Source organism: Rhinoderma darwinii (genome assembly GCF_050947455.1).
Source record: "Rhinoderma darwinii isolate aRhiDar2 chromosome 5 unlocalized genomic scaffold, aRhiDar2.hap1 SUPER_5_unloc_48, whole genome shotgun sequence".
Classification (NCBI taxonomy): domain Eukaryota; kingdom Metazoa; phylum Chordata; class Amphibia; order Anura; family Rhinodermatidae; genus Rhinoderma; species Rhinoderma darwinii.
Genome location: NW_027461807.1, coordinates 240036 through 263259, shown reverse-complemented (window position 1 = coordinate 263259; position 23224 = coordinate 240036). Strand labels below are relative to the sequence as shown.

At 47.1% G+C, this 23224-nt stretch overlaps 1 non-coding gene and 1 pseudogene across 1 annotated transcript; both read left to right on the top strand.

Annotated features, from left to right (window-relative positions):
* The first annotated feature begins 1051 nt into the window (after positions 1 to 1051).
* On the top strand, positions 1052 to 1220 carry LOC142695697 (U2 spliceosomal RNA; annotated as a pseudogene).
* A 17566-nt stretch (positions 1221 to 18786) lies between these two features.
* LOC142695646 (U2 spliceosomal RNA) lies at positions 18787 to 18974 on the top strand. Its single transcript, XR_012863733.1, has one exon. It is a non-coding gene; the product is annotated as a U2 spliceosomal RNA (small nuclear RNA).
* Positions 18975 to 23224: the final 4250 nt, after the last annotated feature.

The window sequence follows — 23224 nt, the reverse complement described above, 5'->3', positions numbered from 1 at the left end:
GAGAGAAAAAGTGATGTTACCAAAGCTAATGGGTGGTAAAGATTTTCCAAATATAAAAGCATTTCTTTTAATCCATTTTTTTACACTGTGTCTTAATACTGTTTTTAAGGAACACTACTGGTCTTATTTTATCCGTTTTAACACTGGCTATTTTATGAGGAGGTACGGATGGTTCTCTACGGTTTTAAGCTCGCCATATGCTTTTAACCTGCCAGACCAGTATAAGATTTTAGAAAAAATAGTGAACCTTTTTAACCTAAAAGACAAAAGAATAGAAGATGTAAAAAATAGTAAATATGTTTTAAAGGAAATAAAAGAAAATGTTTTAATAGCCCCCATTAGCAATTTTAATGAAAACAAATGCAAAATTATCTGGAGCATGGTTAATGCTAAATTCATTTTTAATTCACAGAAGGATCTGGCCTGGAGCTGCGCCCACGAGTGTCTTCCATGCCGGGCATTCCAGCATCGAAGGGGACTGACCAACTCGGCTGCGTGTCCAAGGGGAGGATGCCGCGATGACGAGACAGTCTTACATCTCTTTTGGCAATGTTATTTTTCACAACTAATATGGACAAAAATCCTCCCCTTGATGAAGAAGATAACCGGAATAAAAAGAATTACAAGTGAAGGCGTATTTTACGGATGTCTGGAGTGCCCAACAAGGACTCAGAAAATTATGGCATGGAAGATTACTAACTGCGTTAAAGCAGCTCTGTGGGCGGCCAGGAATATTCTTTTATTCAAACATGAAATTTTATCTGTGAATGATATTTTAGGAATTTGTTTTTATGAAATGCACAAATATTATCTTTTAGACAAAAAATTCTCTCCTGTTTTAAGTAGAAAATGGTTTTTTAGCGAATGGAATTCTATAATATGATGCCACCAAGTGCCCTTTTATAAATTGTATGATTTTAATCTGACAATTTGTATTTATTTTTTAACCATTGTTGTAAAATGTGAATCCCTGTAAAAATGTTGAAAAATGTTAATTTATTGTAAAACCTGAAAAATTTTAAATAAACGGTTACCCCCAAAGTTGGGGTAGTCAACTTAAAAAAAAATCTGTTCTTATCAGTTTAATATCTGATACGTCCCCTATCTGGGGACCATATATTAAATGGATTTTTAGAACAGGGAGATGGAAATAGAGCTTGCTCTGTCCACTCCACGCATTGACCTGGTATTGCAGTATTTCCAGGACCGGTGCACCCTTCCCTTATGTGTTGACTAAAATCAGATTCCAAAAGTGCTATTTGTGTTTGCTATTGTTTTTGTCTTTCTGATGGGATCTCCCCTTTTAATCCCATTATTTCAACACCTGTTGGACAATGCATTTGTACAGTCATGTGTGATAATGAGCTCATTTATTAAATGCAATTAATTAATACATTGCCACCTCTTGTTTTGTGTCGTCTGTGTTTCTGTGTTTCTGGCATTTCACATTGGAACAGCTCATTCACCTTCCTTGTCTTCTCTCCGCCCTCCCTCCTAGGTAGGTTAAAGAGCTGCACCTGAGCCAGCCACTGATTGATGCAGCACCACAGTCAAATAGCGGAGTGGAGTAGAGGAACAGCAAACAGCCATTAAAGCCGCCCGCCCGCCCGCCTGCCTGCCCGCCACAATGGACCTACCTGTGTACACTACATGGATGTGATGGAATGTACTGTCGTCCCTACATTTCAAGAAGAAGTAAGAATTGCAGTTGCAACAAAGCCTTGCTTGCCTACAAAGAGAGCAGCAATTTGGATTTGTTACTATGTTACCTAGAAGAATAACAAACTGTGCAAGGATGGAGGTTGTAGGAGCAAAGAGAAGTTGTCTGTAAAGTTGGTGGATGCTTATTTTCCATTTTGCAGTCCCTTGTCTCCCTCTTGTGGCCTCCTGGAGGCAAATAAATGTGCAAAAAAAAGACAGCCTGGCGGCCGGCTGTTGCAGTGTTGCCCTCTCAGGCAACACTGAGTGACTGACTGAGCCTCACCGTCTTATATAAAGTTCAGACGGAACTTTGCACGTGTCATAGTGGAGCCCTCAGGATTCCAGAGCCAGCTTTCTGACATCATAATGGGGCCTCAGAGATAAAAGCCTGGGCCCAGGCAGTGTTGGTCAGTGCTGCTCAGCAGGCAGCACCGGACTGGACTGGATTAAAGCTGATACAAGGTGTGAAGGAACAAGGGGTGGCTGTGGGCATGCACTTGCTGCCGCTGCCAGTGTTTATCTGCATGGCAGCAGGGCATTTGGGCGTTGCCAGGAAGGCGTTTTTATGTAGATTCCTCCTCTTTCAGCACTGCATTGTGGTGCAAGCAAAAGAAGCAAATCCTGTGTAGCTTCCTCTCCGGCCTTTATTCACCTCCCGCTTAGTAGCTGTAAATGTGTGTGAGCCTGCAGGGCCCCATGGAATTGCCTAGGAGTAGGCTGAATCAATCGCTGCAAGGGGTGAACAGCAGTATTAGGCTGGCTCGGTCAACGCCCGGCCCATTCGGGTTATCGCTTCTCGGCCTTTTGGCTTCGATCTGTAGTGGGTTGAAGTCAGAGGGCAAGGTGCACTGGTGGAAACCTACCTGCTCGGCCTTTTCGGTTTTCGGACCGAACTGCTGCTATTGAGGGGTGGCTGAAAGCTGGTGTGCCTTTTTCTTTGGAGGATCTGGAACCTATTCGTGGAGGGATTCTTTCGCTGGACGTGTGGATTTCGTGTTTTCCATTGGAATCAGGAGGCGATCGAGCTCTTTTCAAGGGCTTTTTTTCGTGCTGTGGAGGAAGAAGAAATTCGTTGGAATATGGCTTATGGAAGGAGAACACCAGGAGAATGGCGAGGATTTCAGGATAATCGGCCTGACTTCTTTGATGATAAGTATGGCTTAAAGGATACTATTCGGTTCTTCGTGTCCCCAGAAGTCCGACAAGAAAAAAATCTAAGGTACCTTTATGACAAAATACTAATACCGGTTATGGAATTGGAGAAGAAGAACTTCTTTTGTATACAAACCTTCTTCTCTAGGGGAATTTATGATGTGACTTTGGAAACAAATGCATTATGCGAAAAGGCATACACCCTTTATGAAGCTAATAAGGGGCGAGATGTTTTTAAGGGGATAAAAATTGCCCCATTGTTTCAATTTCAGGCAAAATTGTTAACCATACAAATGTATAGTCCATTTATAACGGACCAAGAGGTGGAATCATACCTCTGGAATTTTTGTGAAAAACTCTCCCTAAAGCAACATGGGATGACGGATTTCGGAGTGTGGAATGGAAAGCGAGTATATTATGCTACGTTTAAAAAAGATCCACAGGAAGAAGGAGGAGTCTGTAGGCCCCCGCCTGTGGTGTTTATAAATCGTAGTAGAGGATATTTATTTTTTTCAGGGATGCCTCCCTATTGCAGAAGTTGCAAGAAATACGGCCACAGTGATGATAACTGTAAACGCTGTATGGACTGCCCGATGAGTATTCATCAAGAGGCAGATTGTCCAAAACGTATGGAAGAAATACCTGAACCACAGCAAGTTGAAGAGGTAATGGAGGAGGTTCAGGAGGAGGTTCAGGAGGAGGTTCAGGAGGAGGAAAGAGAGTCTACGGAGAAAGAGAGGAAGGAGAAGGAGAGAAAGGAGAAGAGACGAGAGGGAAAAGAAAAGAGGCAAGAGAAAAAAGAAATTAGGAAGGAAAAAGAGGAAAAGAAAAAGTGGAAAAAATACCTGAAGTAGTGGTAACCCAGGGATCTGAAGCTGGGGGATCTGGACAAACAGAAGGTATCACTGTAGTGAGGGAAACCCCTTCAGATAGTCCTGTGGAAGAGGAGGGCCTTACTGAAGAGGTAATGGAAACGACATTAGGTAATTTGAAAAGATGTTTAGATGATGAAGCAGAGGCGAAACGTGGAAATATTAGTGGTGAAAAAAGAAGAGTGATAGAAATTTTGGAAGTCGTGTCACCCTTAAGCTCTGTTAGTTCGGAGGCTTTGAGGATAAACGAGTATCCTTCTACCACTGATGAGGGCGGGGGAGATAGCCCTGGAATTGTCATTAAAAGATGATCAGTATAGCTTCCCTGAATGTTCAGGGGTTAAAAAATTCAAAAAAGAGAGTTGCTTTATATGACTTTTTTAATAATGAAGCTTATGATTTCATTTTTTTACAAGAATGTAATATAGAGAAAAGTATGTGTTATGAGTTCTATAAAAAATATTGGAAAGGAAAAGCCTTTTTTTCAGGAGGTAATGAGCAAAAGAGCGATGGAGTAGGTTTTTTATGTAGTAAGGAGTGGAAAGTGGAGAAAATTCAAGAGATTTATCCGGGGAGGATAATGATGATAGAAGTGAAGAAGACTAATAAAAAAATCAAATGTTTCTGTGTGTATGGATACACAGAGAAGAGTAAGAGAATCCAGCTCTTTGAAATTCTGCAGTTGTTCCTTACAGGTTCGGACCCTATTATAATTGGAGGAGACTTTAACTGCCATCTGGAAAATAAGAAAGATGGTTCAGTATCATGCCTAAAAGGAATTCTCTCATCAAGTAATTTAAAAGATATGTGGGAAATATGTGGCAAAAAGAAAGAAGATGAATTTACATGGAGTAGGAAAAACTCTAGGTCTAGAATAGACTATTTTTTTTGTATCAGAGCATTTTAAAGGGTTATCTTTTAAAACTGATTTTAACTGTTTTTCCGATCATAGATTGATCAAATGTACGTTAGAATGTGAGAGAATGGAAAGCAAAAAATCTTCACATTGGAAATTGAATACAAAACTATTAGAAGATGAGAACGTAAAATCGGAATTTGGTTCATTCTATAAAAAGTTGCAGTGTAGGAAAAGCAGTTTTAAGGATGTTTTTGAATGGTGGGAGTTCGCAAAATCTCAGATCAAAACATTTTTCATTCGTATTAGTAAAAGAAAGACGAGAGAGAGAGTGGAATTATATGAATCTCTAAATACGAAACTCCAGTGTTTTTATGTCTTGAAAAAGAGTGGTGTAATGATGGATGATGAGATTGAAGGCATTAAAAGCCAAATTAATAGAAGTTTGTATGAAAAAGGAAGGGAAATCATATTTAATTCGAGAGTAAAAATTTTGGAATGTGATGAAAAATGCTCAAAGTTCTTCTTTAAAAAAATCATCAATAAGAGAGATTATATTGACAAGTTGGAGGGAGAGGTGGTTTTGGAAGGTAAATTGAAAAAGGCACATGAGTTTTATGATAACTTATTTTCTGAAAAAAAGAGTGATGGTTCTTTAAGGGACCACTTTATCAATCAACTAGATAAAAATTTTAATAAAGAAGAAATAGGTCTTTTATCTGAAGATTTTACTGAAAATGAAATTTATAATACTGTTAATAGCTTTTCAAATGGGAAAACACCTGGTTTGGATGGTTTACCGATAGAGTTCTATAGGGTCTTTTGGAAGTTGGTGGGTGTGGATTTTTGTGATATCATTTTTAGGGTGCTATCCTCTTTTAAAATGCCAATATCATGGTCTGAAGGGTTAATTGTTTTACTTTTTAAGAAAGGGGATAAAGAAATGATAAAGAATTGGAGGCCTATAACGTTACTAAACATGGATTATAAAATTTATGCAAAATTATTTGCTAATCGTTTGAAAAAAGTAATTTCATCGGTAATTGAGGAGGATCAGACATGTGCTGTGCCAGGGAGAAAAATTACAGATTCATTACTCTTGATTAGAGATGTATTATGGGATTTTAAAGATCGTGATCAGGATTTGGCATTGATCTCATTAGATTTCGAAAAAGCATATGATAGAATTTCCCATTTGTTTTTATTTCAGGTTTTAAAAAAGCTTGGTTGTCCTGATATGTTTATTAAGTGTATTAAGAGTTTATATTCTAGTTGTTTCAGTAAAATTTCAGTGAATGGCTTTTTATCGGAAAAGGTTAAAATGAATTGTGGAGTGAAGCAAGGGTGTCCTTTGTCGCCAATACTCTTTATTTGTGCCGTGGAACCACTTTTATGTGCAATAAGAAGGGATAAAGTTATTGATGGTGTTTTTATACCAGGGAATAAAAATGAGCGAGTTAAAATTGTGGCATATATGGATGACATTACGGTTTTAGTTAGAAGTTTGAGAGGGTTTAATAGGGTATTACGAGTAGTTGAATGGTTTAATGGTGCATCTGGTTTTAAAATAAACTGGGAAAAATCAGGGGTTTTATTGATAGGGAATCTTAAGTTGGAAAGGGAATGTAAATTATTAAGTGTAGTAGATATGAAAATTCTAGGTATTCATTTCTCACAAAACTGTGGAAGTATAAAAAATTGGGAATCTCTCTTGGAAAGGGTTAAAAAGAAGGTGGATTTTTGGAAACTAAGGTGCCTATCAATGGAAGGGAAAATCTTAGTGATTAAACAAGTTCTATTGCCTCTGATTTTATATGTATCTGCTGTTTTTATGCCCTCAAACATTATGATGAAAAGAATTATTAAGGTATGTTTTAATTTCTTTTGGGGTTCAAAAATGGAGAGAGTAAGGAGAGTAGAGTTATATAAATCGAAAGGAAATGGTGGTAAGGGTTTCCCTGATCTTAGACAGTTTTTATTTTGTAAGTATTTATCACAGTGTATTAGTATCCTATGTGGACCTGAATCAAAGTTGAGAGCCTTTGTAATATATAATTTTGGTTTTTTCATAAGGAAGTATAAATGGATCAATATAGATCTAAAGAGACCATATAGGTGGTTGCCTCCAGAGTACTATTTAATCTTAGAGAAAATTATAAGAGAGTTCAATCTGGCAGAAGAAGGAAAAGAGGTTCTTATTAATCATAAAAAAATATTAAAAGTCTTAGAGGGTAGAACCATTTGCAGCCCGATTGAACGGTTTACTCCCCAGGTAGTTAAAAACATTTGGAAATGTGTTAACCATCTTTGTTTGTCTAATGATCACAAAGATCTATTATGGTGTATGATAAAGGATTGTTTACCAACAAAGGATTTCCAATATAAAAGACGACTGAATCGGAATAGCCAATGTCCTAGAAGTGGTTGTATTGATGATGAAACCACAATGCATGTTTTCTGGAATTGTGATTTTGCACAAAAAGTGTGGAAAAAGATAAGTAAGTTGGTGAGCATGGTGAGTAAAGTTAACTATTTTAATTTTAACTTGATATTTTATGGAATTGGAATCGGGGAAAATGAGTTTCAAATAGTTTGGCTGATCTTAGCATCAGTTAAAATGGCGCTATGGAGGTCCAGGAATATTTTACTATTTAAAAGGGATGCTTTAACTGTTGATGATTGCATACGTCTAAGCCTAAATTATTTATTTATCTATTTTTGGAAAGAAAAGAAAGAACTAGGAATAGAGAAAGCAGAAGAAAAATGGAAGCAAAAGAAATGGAATTCTGTAATGGGAGTGTAGAATAGATATTTAGGGGGAAATAATGTATAAATATACTTACCTTTTACGATGATGATGTGAGTCTTGAGATCTGTGAAGAGAAAAAGATGGTGATTTTAAGTTTTGAGACTTGTGATCTGAGTAAAAAAAAAGAAGTAAAAAAAAAAAAAAAAAAAAAAATCTGTTCTTATCAGTCCTTGTAAGGATAGATAGCTCGGAGAACCACTGGGGGCTATAAACACTAGCTTAGCGATCCAAGAGCGTTCCAGACGAAGCCGGCGACGAACTGCGGAGAAGAACCACCGAAGACGAAGATCCAGAAGGGAGAAGCCGCCATCGGGGAAGAAGCTCCGGGAGATCGCTGCCGGGAAGAAGGAGAACTGCGACAGAGACCTTCGGAGAAGAGCCGCTGCTGAAGGGGATCTTTGAAGAAGCTCGGCCGCAGAAGAAGCTCGACGAGGAACCGCTGCGGAAGAAATTTCGTGGAAGAACCTCGGCCAGCAAGGAGAAGATTTGCATAGCTCCGCCCCCTTCGGGAAAGAGCTATCGAAGATCCTCCCCAAGCGACAGGAACAGCTGGAAGAAGCCATGGCCTCAACCAGCAACCCTGCCACCCAGAAGAAGAAGGCTGATGGACCAGGTGAGCCGACCCAGGCCAGGACATCTCCTCCTGAAGCCTCCTCAAGCCAACAGGCCACCAGGAAGCCGAACCAGGCTGCTCCAACCCTGGAGCCCTGGATGAAGCAGACGGTGGCCCTGAAGCTGAAGGAGGTGGACGGGAGAGTGCCGGACATGACGGAAGAAGTGTTCTGCCAGAAGATGCTCCTGGACCAGGGCTTCGCTAAGCCGGAGACCATCAGCATCCAGGCCTTCATGACCGGGATGTTCTTCGTGACCTTCGCTTCGATCAACATCTGCAGAAGGTACTGGGAGATGGTGAAAGCGGCGAGGCCTGAATCCCCTTTCTCTCGCTTTGTGGGCAACTGCCCTGTCCAAAGAGAGGAAAGGCGGGTGACGGTCTCAATGCGGAACCCACACACCCCCGGCAAAGACATCACCACGCTCCTGAAGCGGTTCTGCACAGTGGTGAGGGAACCCACCCACATCCTGAACGGACTCGGCTTCTGGACTGGCAAGTGGTCGGTAATCGTCCGACTGAACAAGGATTCGAGCGCGGAAGACGGCCTCCAGCACCTGCCCCAGTCATTCTCGCTGGGCAACTCCTACGGCCTCATCTACTACCCGGACATGCCGCAGATCTGCAGGAGATGCAGCAAGAAGGGTCATTCGGTGAAGGACTGCAAGGAGGACGCCTGCAAGAACTGCCGGGTAACAGGACACGAGACCAAAGACTGCCCGAAACGGACAATGTGCAACCTCTGCGGACAAGCAGCCCACTCCTACAAGGACTGCCCGAAGAGGGATCGATCCTGGGCAACTGTAGCGGCGAAAGCTCCGGCCAGAGGGAACCCCGCCCCAGCCAGAGCTCCAGCGGCGCAGAAGACCGGGAATAAGAAGGATGGTAAGAAGACGACAGTCCCTCCCCCCCGTCTCCCGGCCCTCCCTCGCCCTACCCTTCCCACCCTCCCTCGCCCGGCCCTCCCCACCCCCCCGTCCCCAACCCCTGTCACCCCCACTGAGGCTCTCACCTTCTCCTACCCACCCATCTCAGTGGTCCTGTCACCTGCACCTCTCCCAACCCAGCCTCCCTTCTCCCCAGCTCCAGCAGCACTAACATCTTCCCCTCCAGCTGCTGGAGTCCTCTCCCTGGAGGATTTTCCCCCTCTTGTCTCCTCAGGTGCCATCCAGAGGAAGAGAAAGGTGAGGGACAGCCCAGCTGCTGAGTCCTCAAAGCGACAAGTCGTAGAAATCTGCGAAGATTCCCTTGCGCAGCAGGAGGAAATGGAGCAGATGGTGGAGGAACTCGTGTCTGAACCTGAGGTCATCGACTTCACAACAGACATCCAGGTGGCTACAATCCTGGAACAATTTTTGTCAGAGGGCCTGCTGGATCTTTCGGACCCGCCAGGAGAGGAGGATCCGCCCGACCGGACTGGTAACTAAGGTGTATCGTTTGCACTGACCTTCTTTATTCTCCCCCATGGCTGCTAAACTTAACATCTTTAGCCTCAATGTGAGGAGTGTTAGAGATAGGACTAGATGTCAGATGGTGCTAACTTTTCTTTCCAAGCAGTCGAGTGATGTATTTATGCTGCAGGAATGTACTCTCCCCTCTTCCAGGTCATACCATCATCTGGCCAGGCAGTGGACCCATGGCCCGTCCTACTGGTCTGGTGGGGGCGACTGTAAGTCTGCAGGGGTTGCCATCCTGATTAGGGGAGGCGTATTTACTGTTGACTCTGTCCAGGAGCTCGCCTGCGGCCGCTTGTTGGTCGTAGACGGTTCCTGGGCAGGAGAGCCGATTAGGCTCATCAACGTGTACGCTCCCCCTATGAAGGCTGAGCGCCTGGAACTATTCCAGACCCTGCGGACCCAGCTCGCCACCACTAGGGCAGTGGTGATGGCCGGGGACTTCAACTGCCCCATCGAAGAGGATGGACGAAGTTCCGGCACTTCAATCAAACTGGATGTCAGTTCCAAACTGCTTATCGAGATGGTAACCGAAGCATCCTTGCAGGACGTTGTGGGCTCCATGGGGATCGGCTCTGTGAACTATTCATGGAGCCGACCCGATGGCTCACTTCGTTCTCGGATTGACTTTGTGTTCACCTCCCGGGCAGTCAAGCAGCATGGGCACTCCATGGTCCCCTGCTTCTTCTCCGACCACAGGGCCATTCTCTTCCAGGGTGCCATCGGCCACGGTTTTCCTCCCGGCCCTGGCTCCTGGAAGCTGAATTGTGCCCTGCTGGAAAGAGAGGAGGTACTGGCGGAACTTAGAGACGCCTATATTGTTTGGAGGAATGATAAAGTTTTCTTTGACAAAACCTGTGACTGGTGGGAATATGTTAAAGTTGAATTTCGTTGTTTCTTTCAGGCAAAAAGTCGTCAACAGGCGTGTGAGAGGAAGAGAGACTTCAGAGAGATGCAGCGTCAGCTGCGATCCCTGCAAGACCTCCTTCAATGCGGCTGGGACGTCAGGAAGGAGCTGGAGGAAGCCAAAAAGGGCCTGAAAAGGCACTTTGAGGAGGAATCCAAGCGAATTGTCTTTCGTTCCAAGGTGGAGAACCTGGAGAAGGGTGAGAAATGTAACTCGTTCTTTTTCAGGAAACTCCATGCCGGCCACACGCCCCTGAAGGAACTTCGAGATGAGACCGGAAACATGCATTCTGGGAAGAAGGAGGTGATGGGAGTCGTCACAGACTACTACCGAAGCCTCTACTCCCGGAAAACCACTGACCCCGAAGCCGCCGATAAATTCCTGTCAGGTATCACTAATCATCTTGATCCTGCAGGTACGGAGGCTATGGATGTACCCCTGACGGTGGAGGAACTGCTCTCTGCCGCTAAATCCTTCAGACCCGGCAGGACCCCGGGCAGTGATGGTCTCCCAGCAGAGCTCTATGTAGCGCTGGGGGACTTGATCTGTCCGGACCTGCTGGAGCTCTATGAGGAGATGGTGGTGGAGGGTAGAATGCCACCGTCCTTGAGAGAAGGCATGATCACGATCTTGTATAAGCGGAAGGGGGAGAGATGTGACCTGAAAAACTGGCGTCCCATCTCTCTCCTGAACGTGGACTACAAGATCCTCGCCAAAGTATTGGCCAACAGACTGAAGGTTGTCATCGGACAGATCATCGGATCGGACCAAACCTGCGGCATTCCTGGCCGTAGGGTGGCCGACAGTCTTGCCCTGGTGAGGGACACGGTGCATTACATGCAAAGCCGCCGTACACACGCGGCCCTGGTCAGTCTGGATCAGGAGAAGGCTTTTGACCGGGTCTCTCACGAATTCATGGGTAAGGCTCTGCGTAGGCTGCGGCTTGGCAGGTTGTTCTGTTTGTATGTTAACCTGATGTATTGCGACATTTACAGCTCGGTGCTGGTGAACGGCTGGAAGACTGACCCCTTTCCTGTATCGTCGGGGGTTAGACAAGGCTGTCCTCTTTCACCTCTCCTTTTTGTTTGTGTTATAGAGCTCTTCGCAGAGGCTATCCGGCAGAATGGAGAGATCAGAGGGATCACCGCACCAGGTCCAGGACACTTCGAGGTCAAATGCTCGCTGTACATGGACGACGTGACCGTCTTCTGCGCTGACCAGAGTTCGGTGACTGCACTCGTCCAGACCTGTGAGGAGTTCGGACGCGCTTCAGGGGCAAAAGTCAACTGCGGGAAGTCGGAAGCCATGCTCTTCGGAAAGTGGTATCTGCCTTCTCCTGCCTCCTTCCCGTTTACTATCAAGCTGGACTTCATCAAAATTCTGGGAGTCTGGTTCGGTAAGGAAGGTGCAGCCCTAAAGTCGTGGGAAGAACGCTTGGCCAAAGTCAACCAAAGGATCGGACTGTGGAGCCTCAGACAACTCACTATTGAGGGCAAAGCAATGGTCCTGCGTAACGAAGTCTTGCCTGTGCTACAATACACTGCACAGGCATGGCCCCCTCTTGCCACCGTCTCGAGGGCCATTACCAGGACTGTGTTTCGCTTCATCTGGGGCTCGAAAATGGACAGAGTAAAGCGGACTGTTATGTACAAGGAGCCCCGCAAAGGTGGGAAGGGTATACCCGACATTCCCACTCTGCTGCGGATCGCTTTTGTATGTGACTGTGTTCGTAGGACTCTGAGGACAGCAAACGGCTCTGCGGGCAAGGCCATGTCCCGCTACTTCCTCCTTCCCCTCTGGCGAGGTTTTGGCTGGGACAAGTGGGACAGCTCCTTCCCTTACAACTGGCACGCTCCCTGGTTCTACGGAGATGTCGTCCGGTTTGTGAGGGAGCATCAACTGGAGGGTCTTAAGCCCGACTTGTGGAAACCTAAGACGATCCACAAACACATCAGAGCAAAGGACTCACTGGAGTCTGTTCCAGGGCTTCATGCCGACACTTTGGAGACTGTTTGGACTAACGTGTCATCTGGCAGGTTGACCAACGGGCACAAGGACATTTCATGGATGGCCATCCAGGGAGGACTGCCTCTTAGGTCATTCATGCATGCCCGCAACCTGTGCAAGACCCGGTACTGCCCCAGGTGCCCCTTCACGGAGGAAACATCTTTGCACATTTTCTGGCAGTGCCCCTTTGCACAGGGTCTGTTGAAAGCCTTGGAACATGAACTCAAGGACTCAGTACCCAGGAACAGACTGTCGTACCGCTCGGTACTTTATGGACTATTTCCTGGGAATACCACGGATGGAGCAATCCAGGAAGCCTGGCGCCTTATGAACTGCTTTAAGGACGCTATATGGTTTGCCAGGAACCGTCTGATTTTGCGGAGAGAGAGTGTGTCCGTCCAGGACTGCCGCAGGCTGATCCACAGCCTGCTCAGAGACTATTCCATCTGGGACAGCCCGGACGTCGATGAGGAAGAGGACTGATACTCCCCTTCCCCCCACTCTCCCTTCTTGTGTGTTGTCTTTCAATAAAGCTTCGGGCCTGTGATTTCCCCCTTCCCTATCCCCTCCTACCCACTCCCCTATCCCATCACTTGTCTGTAATGCTTTGTTGTTTGGCATTAGTGAATGCAAGAATGTTAGTGTAGCATGTGGTGTAATGTATAGCATAGGCTAGCCTGTACTGTGTATTATACTGTCATGTTATGTTTGACGACTGTTATTATTTATTATTTGCTGCTTCATGGCTTGCGCTGCGTCGCAGTAATGTTTGTATGATGACGATTGATTGTCAATAAAGCATTTTTCAATCAAAAAAATCTGTTCTTATCAGTCCTTGTAAGGATAGATAGCTCGGAGAACCACTGGGGGCTATAAACACTAGCTTAGCGATCCAAGAGCGTTCCAGACGAAGCCGGCGACGAACTGCGGAGAAGAACCAGCGAAGACGACGATCCAGAAGGGAGAAGCCGCCATCGAGGAAGAAGCTCCGGGAGATCGCTGCCGGGAAGAAGAAGGAGAACTTCGGAGAAGAGCCGCTGCTGAAGGGGATCTTCGAAGAAGCTCGGCCGCAGAAGAAGAAGCTCGACGAGGAACCGCTGCGGAAGAAATTTCGTGGAAGAACCTCGGCCAGCAAGGAGAAGATTTGCATAGCTCCGCCCCCTTCGGGAAAGAGCTATCGAAGATCCTCCCCAAGCGACAGGAACAGCTGGAAGAAGCCATGGCCTCAACCAGCAACCCTGCCACCCAGAAGGAGAAGGCTGATGGACCAGGTGAGCCGGCCCAGGCCAGGACATCTCCTCCTGAAGCCTCCTCAAGCGGACAGGCCACCAGGAAGCCGAACCAGGCTGCTCCAACCCTGGAGCCCTGGATGAAGCAGACGGTGGCCCTGAAGCTGAAGGAGGTGGACGGGAGAGTGCCGGACATGACGGAAGAAGTGTTCTGCCAGAAGATGCTCCTGGACCAGGGCTTCGCTAAGCCGGAGACCATCAGCATCCAGGCCTTCATGACCGGGATGTTCTTCGTGACCTTCGCTTCGATCAACATCTGCAGAAGGTACTGGGAGATGGTGAAAGCGGCGAGGCCTGAATCCCCTTTCTCTCGCTTTGTGGGCAACTGCCCTGTCCAAAGAGAGGAAAGGCGGGTGACGGTCTCAATGCGGAACCCACACACCCCCGGCAAAGACATCACCACGCTCCTGAAGCGGTTCTGCACAGTGGTGAGGGAACCCACCCACATCCTGAACGGACTCGGCTTCTGGACTGGCAAGTGGTCGGTAATCGTCCGACTCAACAAGGATTCAAGCGCGGAAGACGGCCTCCAGCACCTGCCCCAGTCATTCTCGCTGGGCAACTCCTACGGCCTCATCTACTACCCGGACATGCCGCAGATCTGCAGGAGATGCAGCAAGAAGGGTCATTCGATGAAGGACTGCAAGGAGGACGCCTGCAAGAACTGCCGGGTAACAGGACACGAGACCAAAGACTGCCCGAAACGGACAATGTGCAACCTCTGCGGACAAGCAGCCCACTCTTACAAGGACTGCCCGAAGAGGGATCGATCCTGGGCAACTGTAGCAGCGAAAGCTCCAGCCAGAGGGAACCCCGCCCCAGCCAGAGCTCCAGCGGCACAGAAGACCGGGAAAAAGAAGGATGGTAAGAAGACGACAGTCCCTCCCCCCCCTCTCCCGGCCCTCCCTCGCCCTACCCTTCCCACCCTCCCTCGCCCGGCCCTCCCCACCCCCCCGTCCCCAACCCCTGTCACCCCCACTGAGGCTCTCACCTTCTCCTACCCACCCATCTCAGTGGTCCTGTCACCTGCACCTCTCCCAACCCAGCCTCCCTTCTCCCCAGCTCCAGCAGCACTAACATCTTCCTCTCCAGCTGCTGGAGTCCTCTCCCTGGAGGATTTTCCCCCTCTTGTCTCCTCAGGTGCCATCCAGAGGAAGAGAAAGGTGAGGGACAGCCCAGCGGCTGAGTCCTCAAAGCGACAAGTCGTGGAAATCTGCGAAGATTCCCTTGCGCAGCAGGAGGAAATGGAGCAGATGGTGGAGGAACTCGTGTCTGAACCTGAGGTCATCGACTTCACAACAGACATCCAGGTGGCTACAATCCTGGAACAATTTTTGTCAGAGGGCCTGCTGGATCTTTCGGACCCACCAAGCGAGGAGGATCCGCCCGACCGGACTGGTAACTAAGGTGTATCGTTTGCACTAACCTTCTTTATTCTCCCCCATGGCTGCTAAACTTAACATCTTTAGCCTCAATGTGAGGAGTGTTAGAGATAGGACTAGATGTCAGATGGTGCTAACTTTTCTTTCCAAGCAGTCGAGTGATATATTTATGCTGCAGGAATGTACTCTCCCCTCTTCCAGGTCATATCATCACCTGGCCAGGCAGTGGACCCATGGCCCGTCCTACTGGTCTGGTGGGGGCGACTGTAAGTCTGCAGGGGTTGCCATCCTGATTAGGGGAAGCGTATTTACTGTTGACTCTGTCCAGGAGCTCGTCTGCGGCCGCTTGTTGGTCGTAGACGGTTCCTGGGCGGGAGAGCCGATTAGGCTCATCAACGTGTACGCTCCCCCTATGAAGGCTGAGCGCCTGGAACTATTCCAGACCCTGCGGACCCAGCTCGCCACCACTAGGGCAGTGGTGATGGCCGGGGACTTCAACTGCCCCATCGAAGAGGATGGACGAAGTTCCGGCACTTCAATCAAGCTGGATGTCAGTTCCAAACTGCTTATCGAGATGGTAACCGAAGCATCCTTGCAGGACGTTGTGGGCTCCATGGGGATCGGCTCTGTGAACTATTCATGGAGCCGACCCGATGGCTCACTTCGTTCTCGGATTGACTTTGTGTTCACCTCCCGGGCAGTCAAGCAGCATGGGCACTCCATGATCCCCTGCTTCTTCTCTGACCACAGGGCCATTCTCTTCCAGGGTGCCATCGGCCACGGTTTTCCTCCCGGCCCTGGCTCCTGGAAGCTGAATTGTGCCCTGCTGGAAAGAGAGGAGGTACTGGCGGAACTTAGAGACGCCTATATTGTTTGGAGGAATGATAAAGTTTTCTTTGACAAAACCTGTGACTGGTGGGAATATGTTAAAGTTGAATTTCGTTGTTTCTTTCAGGCAAAAAGTCGTCAACAGGCGTGTGAGAGGAAGAGAGACTTCAGAGAGATGCAGCGTCAGCTGCGATCCCTGCAAGACCTCCTTCAATGCGGCTGGGACGTCAGGAAGGAGCTGGAGGAAGCCAAAAAGGGCCTGAAAAGGCACTTTGAGGAGGAATCCAAGCGAATTATCTTTCGTTCCAAGGTGGAGAACCTGGAGAAGGGTGAGAAATGTAACTCGTTCTTTTTCAGGAAACTCCATGCCGGCCACACGCCCCTGAAGGAACTCCGAGACGAGACCGGAAACATGCATTCTGGGAAGAAGGAGGTGATGGGAGTCGTCACAGACTACTACCGAAGCCTCTACTCCCGGAAAACCACTGACCCCGAAGCCGCCGATAAATTCCTGTCAGGTATCACTAATCATCTTGATCCTGCAGGTACGGAGGCTATGGACGTACCCCTGACGGTGGAGGAACTGCTCTCTGCCGCTAAATCCTTCAGACCCGGCAGGACCCCGGGCAGTGATGGTCTCCCAGCAGAGCTCTATGTAGCGCTGGGGGACTTGATCTGTCCGGACCTGCTGGAGCTCTATGAGGAGATGGTGGTGGAGGGTAGAATGCCACCGTCCTTGAGAGAAGGCATGATCACGATCTTGTATAAGCGGAAGGGGGAGAGATGTGACCTGAAAAACTGGCGTCCCATCTCTCTCCTGAACGTGGACTACAAGATCCTCGCCAAAGTATTGACCAACAGACTGAAGGTTGTCATCGGACAGATCATCGGATCGGACCAAACCTGCGGCATTCCTGGCCGTAGGGTGGCCGACAGTCTTGCCCTGGTGAGGGACACGGTGCATTACATGCAAAGCCGCCGTACACACGCGGCCCTGGTCAGTCTGGATCAGGAGAAGGCTTTTGACCGGGTCTCTCACGAATTCATGGGTAAGGCTCTGCGTAGGCTGCGGCTTGGCAGGTTGTTCTGTTTGTATGTTAACCTGATGTATTGCGACATTTACAGCTCGGTGCTGGTGAACGGCTGGAAGACTGACCCCTTTCCTGTATCGTCGGGGGTTAGACAAGGCTGTCCTCTTTCACCTCTCCTTTTTGTTTGTGTTATAGAGCTCTTCGCAGAGGCTATCCGGCAGAATGGAGAGATCAGAGGGATCACCGCACCAGGTCCAGGACACTTCGAGGTCAAATGCTCGCTGTACATGGACGACGTGACCGTCTTCTGCGCTGACCAGAGTTCGGTGACTGCACTCGTCCAGACCTGTGAGGAGTTCGGACGCGCTTCAGGGGCAAAAGTCAACTGCGGGAAGTCGGAAGCCATGCTCTTCGGAAAGTGGTACCTGCCTTCTCCTGGCTCCTTCCCGTTTACTATCAAGCCGGACTTCATCAAAATTCTGGGAGTCTGGTTCGGTAAGGAAGGTGCAGCCCTAAAGTCGTGGGAAGAACGCTTGGCCAAAGTCAACCAAAGGATCGGACTGTGGAGCCTCAGACAACTCACTATTGAGGGCAAAGCAATGGTCCTGCGTAACGAAGTCTTGCCTGTGCTACAATACACTGCGCAGGCATGGCCCCCTCTTGCCACCGTCTCGAGGGCCATTACCAGGACTGTGTTTCGCTTCATCTGGGGCTCGAAAATGGACAGAGTAAAGCGGACTGTTATGTACAAGGAGCCCCGCAAAGGTGGGAAGGGTATACCCGACATTCCCACTCTGCTGCGGATCGCTTTTGTATGTGACTGTGTTCGTAGGACTCTGAGGACAGCAAACGGCTCTGCGGGCAAGGCCATGTCCCGCTACTTCCTCCTTCCCCTCTGGCGAGGTTTTGGCTGGGACAAGTGGGACAGCTCCTTCCCTTACAACTGGCACGCTCCCTGGTTCTACAGAGATGTCGTCCGGTTTGTGAGGGAGCATCAACTGGAGGGTCTTAAGCCCGACTTGTGGAAACCTAAGACGATCCACAAGCACATCAGAGCAAAGGACTCACTGGAGTTTGTTCCAGGGCTTCATGCCGACACGTTGGAGACTGTTTGGACTAACGTGTCATCTGGCAGGTTGACCAACGGGCACAAGGACATTTCATGGATGGCCATCCAGGGAGGACTGCCTCTTAGGTCATTCATGCATGCCCGCAACCTGTGCAAGACCCGGTACTGCCCCAGGTGCCCCTTCACGGAGGAAACATCTTTGCACATTTTCTGGCAGTGCCCCTTTGCACAGGGTCTGTTGAAAGCCTTGGAACATGAACTCAAGGACTCAGTACCCAGGAACAGACTGTCGTACCGCTCGGTACTTTATGGACTATTTCCTGGGAATACCACGGATGGAGCAATCCAGGAAGCCTGGCGCCTTATGAACTGCTTTAAGGACGCTATATGGTTTGCCAGGAACCGTCTGATTTTGCGGAGAGAGAGTGTGTCCGTCCAGGACTGCCGCAGGCTGATCCACAGCCTGCTCAGAGACTATTCCACCTGGGACAGCCCGGACGTCGATGAGGAAGAGGATTGACACTCCCCTTCCCCCCACTCTCCCTTCTTGTGTGTTGTCTTTCAATAAAGCTTCGGGCCTGTGATTTCCCCCTTCCCTATCCCCTCCTACCCACTCCCCTATCCCATCACTTGTCTGTAATGCTTTGTTGTTTGGCTTTAGTGAATGCAAGAATGTTAGTGTAGCATGTGGTGTAATGTATAGCATAGGCTAGCCTGTACTGTGTATTATACTGTCATGTTATGTTTGACGACTGTTATTATTTATTATTTGCTGCTTCATGGCTTGCGCTGCGTCGCAGTAATGTTTGTATGATGACGATTGATTGTCAATAAAGCAATTTTCAATCAAAAAATCTGTTCTTATCAGTTTAATATCTGATACGTCCCCTATCTGGGGACCATATATTAAATGGATTTTTAGAACAGGGAGATGGAAATAGAGCTTGCTCTGTCCACTCCACGCATTGACCTGGTATTGCAGTATTTCCAGGACCGGTGCACCCTTCCCTTATGTGTTGACTAAAATCAGATTCCAAAAGTGCTATTTGTGTTTGCTATTGTTTTTGTCTTTCTGATGGGATCTCCCCTTTTAATCCCATTATTTCAACACCTGTTGGACAATGCATTTGTACAGTCATGTGTGATAATGAGCTCATTTATTAAATGCAATTAATTAATACATTGCCACCTCTTGTTTTGTGTCGTCTGTGTTTCTGTGTTTCTGGCATTTCACATTGGAACAGCTCATTCACCTTCCTTGTCTTCTCTCCGCCCTCCCTCCTAGGTAGGTTAAAGAGCTGCACCTGAGCCAGCCACTGATTGATGCAGCACCACAGTCAAATAGCGGAGTGGAGTAGAGGAACAGCAAACAGCCATTAAAGCCGCCCGCCCGCCTGCCTGCCCGCCACAATGGACCTACCTGTGTACACTACATGGATGTGATGGAATGTACTGTCGTCCCTACATTTCAAGAAGAAGTAAGAATTGCAGTTGCAACAAAGCCTTGCTTGCCTACAAAGAGAGCAGCAATTTGGATTTGTTACTATGTTACCTAGAAGAATAACAAACTGTGCAAGGATGGAGGTTGTAGGAGCAAAGAGAAGTTGTCTGTAAAGTTGGTGGATGCTTATTTTCCATTTTGCAGTCCCTTGTCTCCCTCTTGTGGCCTCCTGGAGGCAAATAAATGTGCAAAAAAAAGACAGCCTGGCGGCCGGCTGTTGCAGTGTTGCCCTCTCAGGCAACACTGAGTGACTGACTGAGCCTCACCGTCTTATATAAAGTTCAGACGGAACTTTGCACGTGTCATAGTGGAGCCCTCAGGATTCCAGAGCCAGCTTTCTGACATCATAATGGGGCCTCAGAGATAAAAGCCTGGGCCCAGGCAGTGTTGGTCAGTGCTGCTCAGCAGGCAGCACTGGACTGGATTAAAGCTAATACAAGTTGTGAAGGAACAAGGGGTGGCTGTGGGCATGCACTTACTGCTGCTGCTGCCAGTATTTGCACGGCAGGAGGGCATTTGGGCGTTGCCAAGAAGGCGTTTTTATGTAGATTCCTCCTCTTTCAGCACTGCATTGTGGTGCAAGCAAAAGAAGCAAATCCTGTGTAGCTTCCTCTCCGGCCTTTATTCACCTCCCGCTTAGTAGCTGTAAATGTGTGTGAGCCTGCAGGGCCCCATGGAATTGCCTAGGAGTAGGCTGAATCGCTGCAAGGGGTGAACAGCAGTATGGGACAGGCTCGGGCAAGGCAAGGGCCGCTCGGGTTATCGCTTCTCGGCCTTTTGGCTAAGATCAGAGTTTATTGCTCTGGTCTTGGTCAGGGGGTGCGGGTTTTCCCTTGGGAGGAACCAGAGTGGTGATCGTTCTGTGATCGTGGATCGGCAGGTATAGTCAGCATGGATGCAGCAAGGACAACACCGGTGGAGAGAACCATACGAATTAAGGTAGACCCAAGTGATTCTGGTAAGAACACCGTTGAATTTGTTGGAAGGAAGCTGGTGGTCGACATGGCAGGTATCCCTCTTTATAAATTATTCTGCGTGCAAGAAAACAGAAAGCAAGGATTGTATGATGTGTCCTTTCAAGAAGAAAATGACTGTTTAAATTTCTATGAAGCCTTAAAAGTGAATGCTAACTGTGAGGTTTTGAAAAATGTCTCTTTTGTGCCTCTATTTGCTATGGGAGAGAGGGTACTATTTGTACATGTCTTCAACCCATTTACCCAGCTGGACTTAATCAAGAACTTTTTGAGTTTATATTGCACCAGTGTGAAAGGGGGAACCAAAATGACCAGCTCATTGAAAGTGTTCAATGGAACTTATAAATTTTTCGTCCAGTTTAAGCTGGACCCGGATTGTATTGGTGGAGTTAAGAGCCCTCCATTGTCCTTTTCCATTGCTGGCTATAGAGGATATTTGTATTATCAAAATATGCCAAAATTTTGTCGGTTCTGTCACCAGTTTGGTCACACTAAGGAGTGCTGCCCTGGGGTGAAGGTGTGCAGGAATTGTAAGCTGGCTGGACATGAGGCAGGTGCATGTACGGAACCCCGATCGTGTGATTTGTGTGGTGAAGTGGGGCACCTGTATAGAGATTGCCCAGTGGGCAAGAAGAGAAAGGAGAAAGAGGAAAAGGAAAGAGAGGCACAGAGACAGAAGAATATCCAGAAGCAAGAGGAAGCCAATGAGAGGTTAAGGATAGAAAGGGAGGTGGAGGAGCAAAGGCAGAAAGAAATCCTTGATGCAATATTGGCTGAGGCTGAGCGAGATAGCACGCAGGTGCAGGCAATTGAGGAAACTTTCATTGAGGACATGCCAAGCCCTGTGGTAGAAGAATCTCAGAGGATATCAGAATGGTCTTCCTCTGGAGTGTTGAGTCCAGTGAGAGAAGTGGAGATGTCTTTTCGCCCACAGAGAGTGGGGAACTTTCCAAAAAAACAGAGAATTGAAGTGGTGGAGACGCAAAGTGTGGAGACGGCGAACGCCTTTCAGGCATTGTTTGAGCCGAACATGGAGTATGAGACTAGTGAAGAAAACTCTCCCGGGCCTTTAACCCGGAAAGTTTGAGGGTTCTGCTTTGTGTTTTTTCACCTTTTTCTGCCTAGGGCAGTTATAAAATGTCGTTTAAAATTTTGTCTTCCAATGTCCGGGTGTTTAAAAACCGGGCCAGGAGAGCAGCCATTTTGGAGGAATTGTCTTTCAGTGGAGCAGATTTAATTTGTGTGCAGGAGTGCGGGATAGAGTATATAGTTAAGCAGGAGGAGTGGGGTTTTGGTGCAGCAATATGGTCATGTTCTAGTCACAATAGAAATGATGGTGTTGGGGTGTTGGTTAGGAGTAGCAGGGTGGAGGTTTGTAGCTACACAGTGATTGAGGAGGGGCGGTGCCTGTTAGTGGTTATAAAAGTATGTGGTGTGAATGTGCGTGTAATTAATGTGTATGCGTCTGCAAAAAAGGAAGAGAGAGTGGAGTTGTTTGAGAGAATTAAACTGTTTTTGCCAGGTAGGGAACATATTGTGTGGGTGGGGGATTTTAACTGTGATACTAGAGGGGATTTGGATGTGTCTGGGAATGTGCTAAAGTCTGTACTCACTGATTTTGGATTGAGGGATGTAGTGCACCTGTGTGGTGTTAACCCTATAGTAGATACTTATTATGCGGATAGTGGGAGACACAGCAGTAGAATTGATATGATTTTTGTTTCTAAGGGGGTGATGGGTAAGGGATATATGCAAATGAAGGTAGGATATTCTGATCACGAGTGCATTAAGTGTGAGTTGGTCTGGGATGAGGATTGTGGGAGTGGGAGGGGTTTATGGAAATTAAATGTGAGTTTGTTGGATGATGAGAGTGTTTGTGGAAAATATGTGGATACATATAGGTTTTGGTGTGAGAAAAAAGGTGATTTTGTGGATATAATAACATGGTGGGATTGGGTTAAAGAAAGAACACGTGTGTTTTTTAGAAAGGTTGGTTATAGGAAAGCTGTGGAGAGGAGGAAGAGGTATGAATGTTATAATATAAGGTTGAATTTTCTCCAGAAGGTTAAAAAGAGAGGTTGGAGTGTGGATGAGGAGATTGATTGTGTGAAAAATGAGATGAGGGAATGGTTGTTAGAAAAAGGTAGAAAGATTATGTATCAGTCAAAATTAGATAAATTGGAAAAGGGGGAAAAATGTTCTAGGTATTTTTTCAAAAAAGTAGTGGGGAAAAAGGAGGATTTGGTGAGAGTGTATGATAAAAATGGAAGGGTGGTGAAAGGAAAAGCAGTGTTTTCTGTGGTTGAAAGTTTTTATAAAGAATTGTATGCAGTGAAAGAGATTGATAGGGACTTGGAGGCTGAAGTGGTGAGTATGATTGAAAATAGGGTGGAAGTAATTGAATATGCAAATTTGATGAGAAACATTGAGGAGGATGAAGTAAAGAGAGTGTTGGATAGTATGGCTGTGAATAAGACCCCAGGGGATGATGGGTTACCGATGGAATTTTACATAAAAATGTGGGATGTGATTAAGGATGATATGGTGCAAGTTTATAAATTTATGTGGGAGAATGGTAGGATGGTTGAAAGTATGAAAAGTGGGGTGGTGGTTTTGATTTATAAGAAAGGGGATGTGAATGATGTTAAAAATTGGAGGCCGATTACTTTGTTGAATGTGGACTATAAGGTGTTTGCTAAGCTGATTGCAAATAGGATGAGAGATGTGATTGGTCAGGTGGTTGGGGAGGAGCAAGTGTGTGGAGTGCCGGGGAGGAGGATTA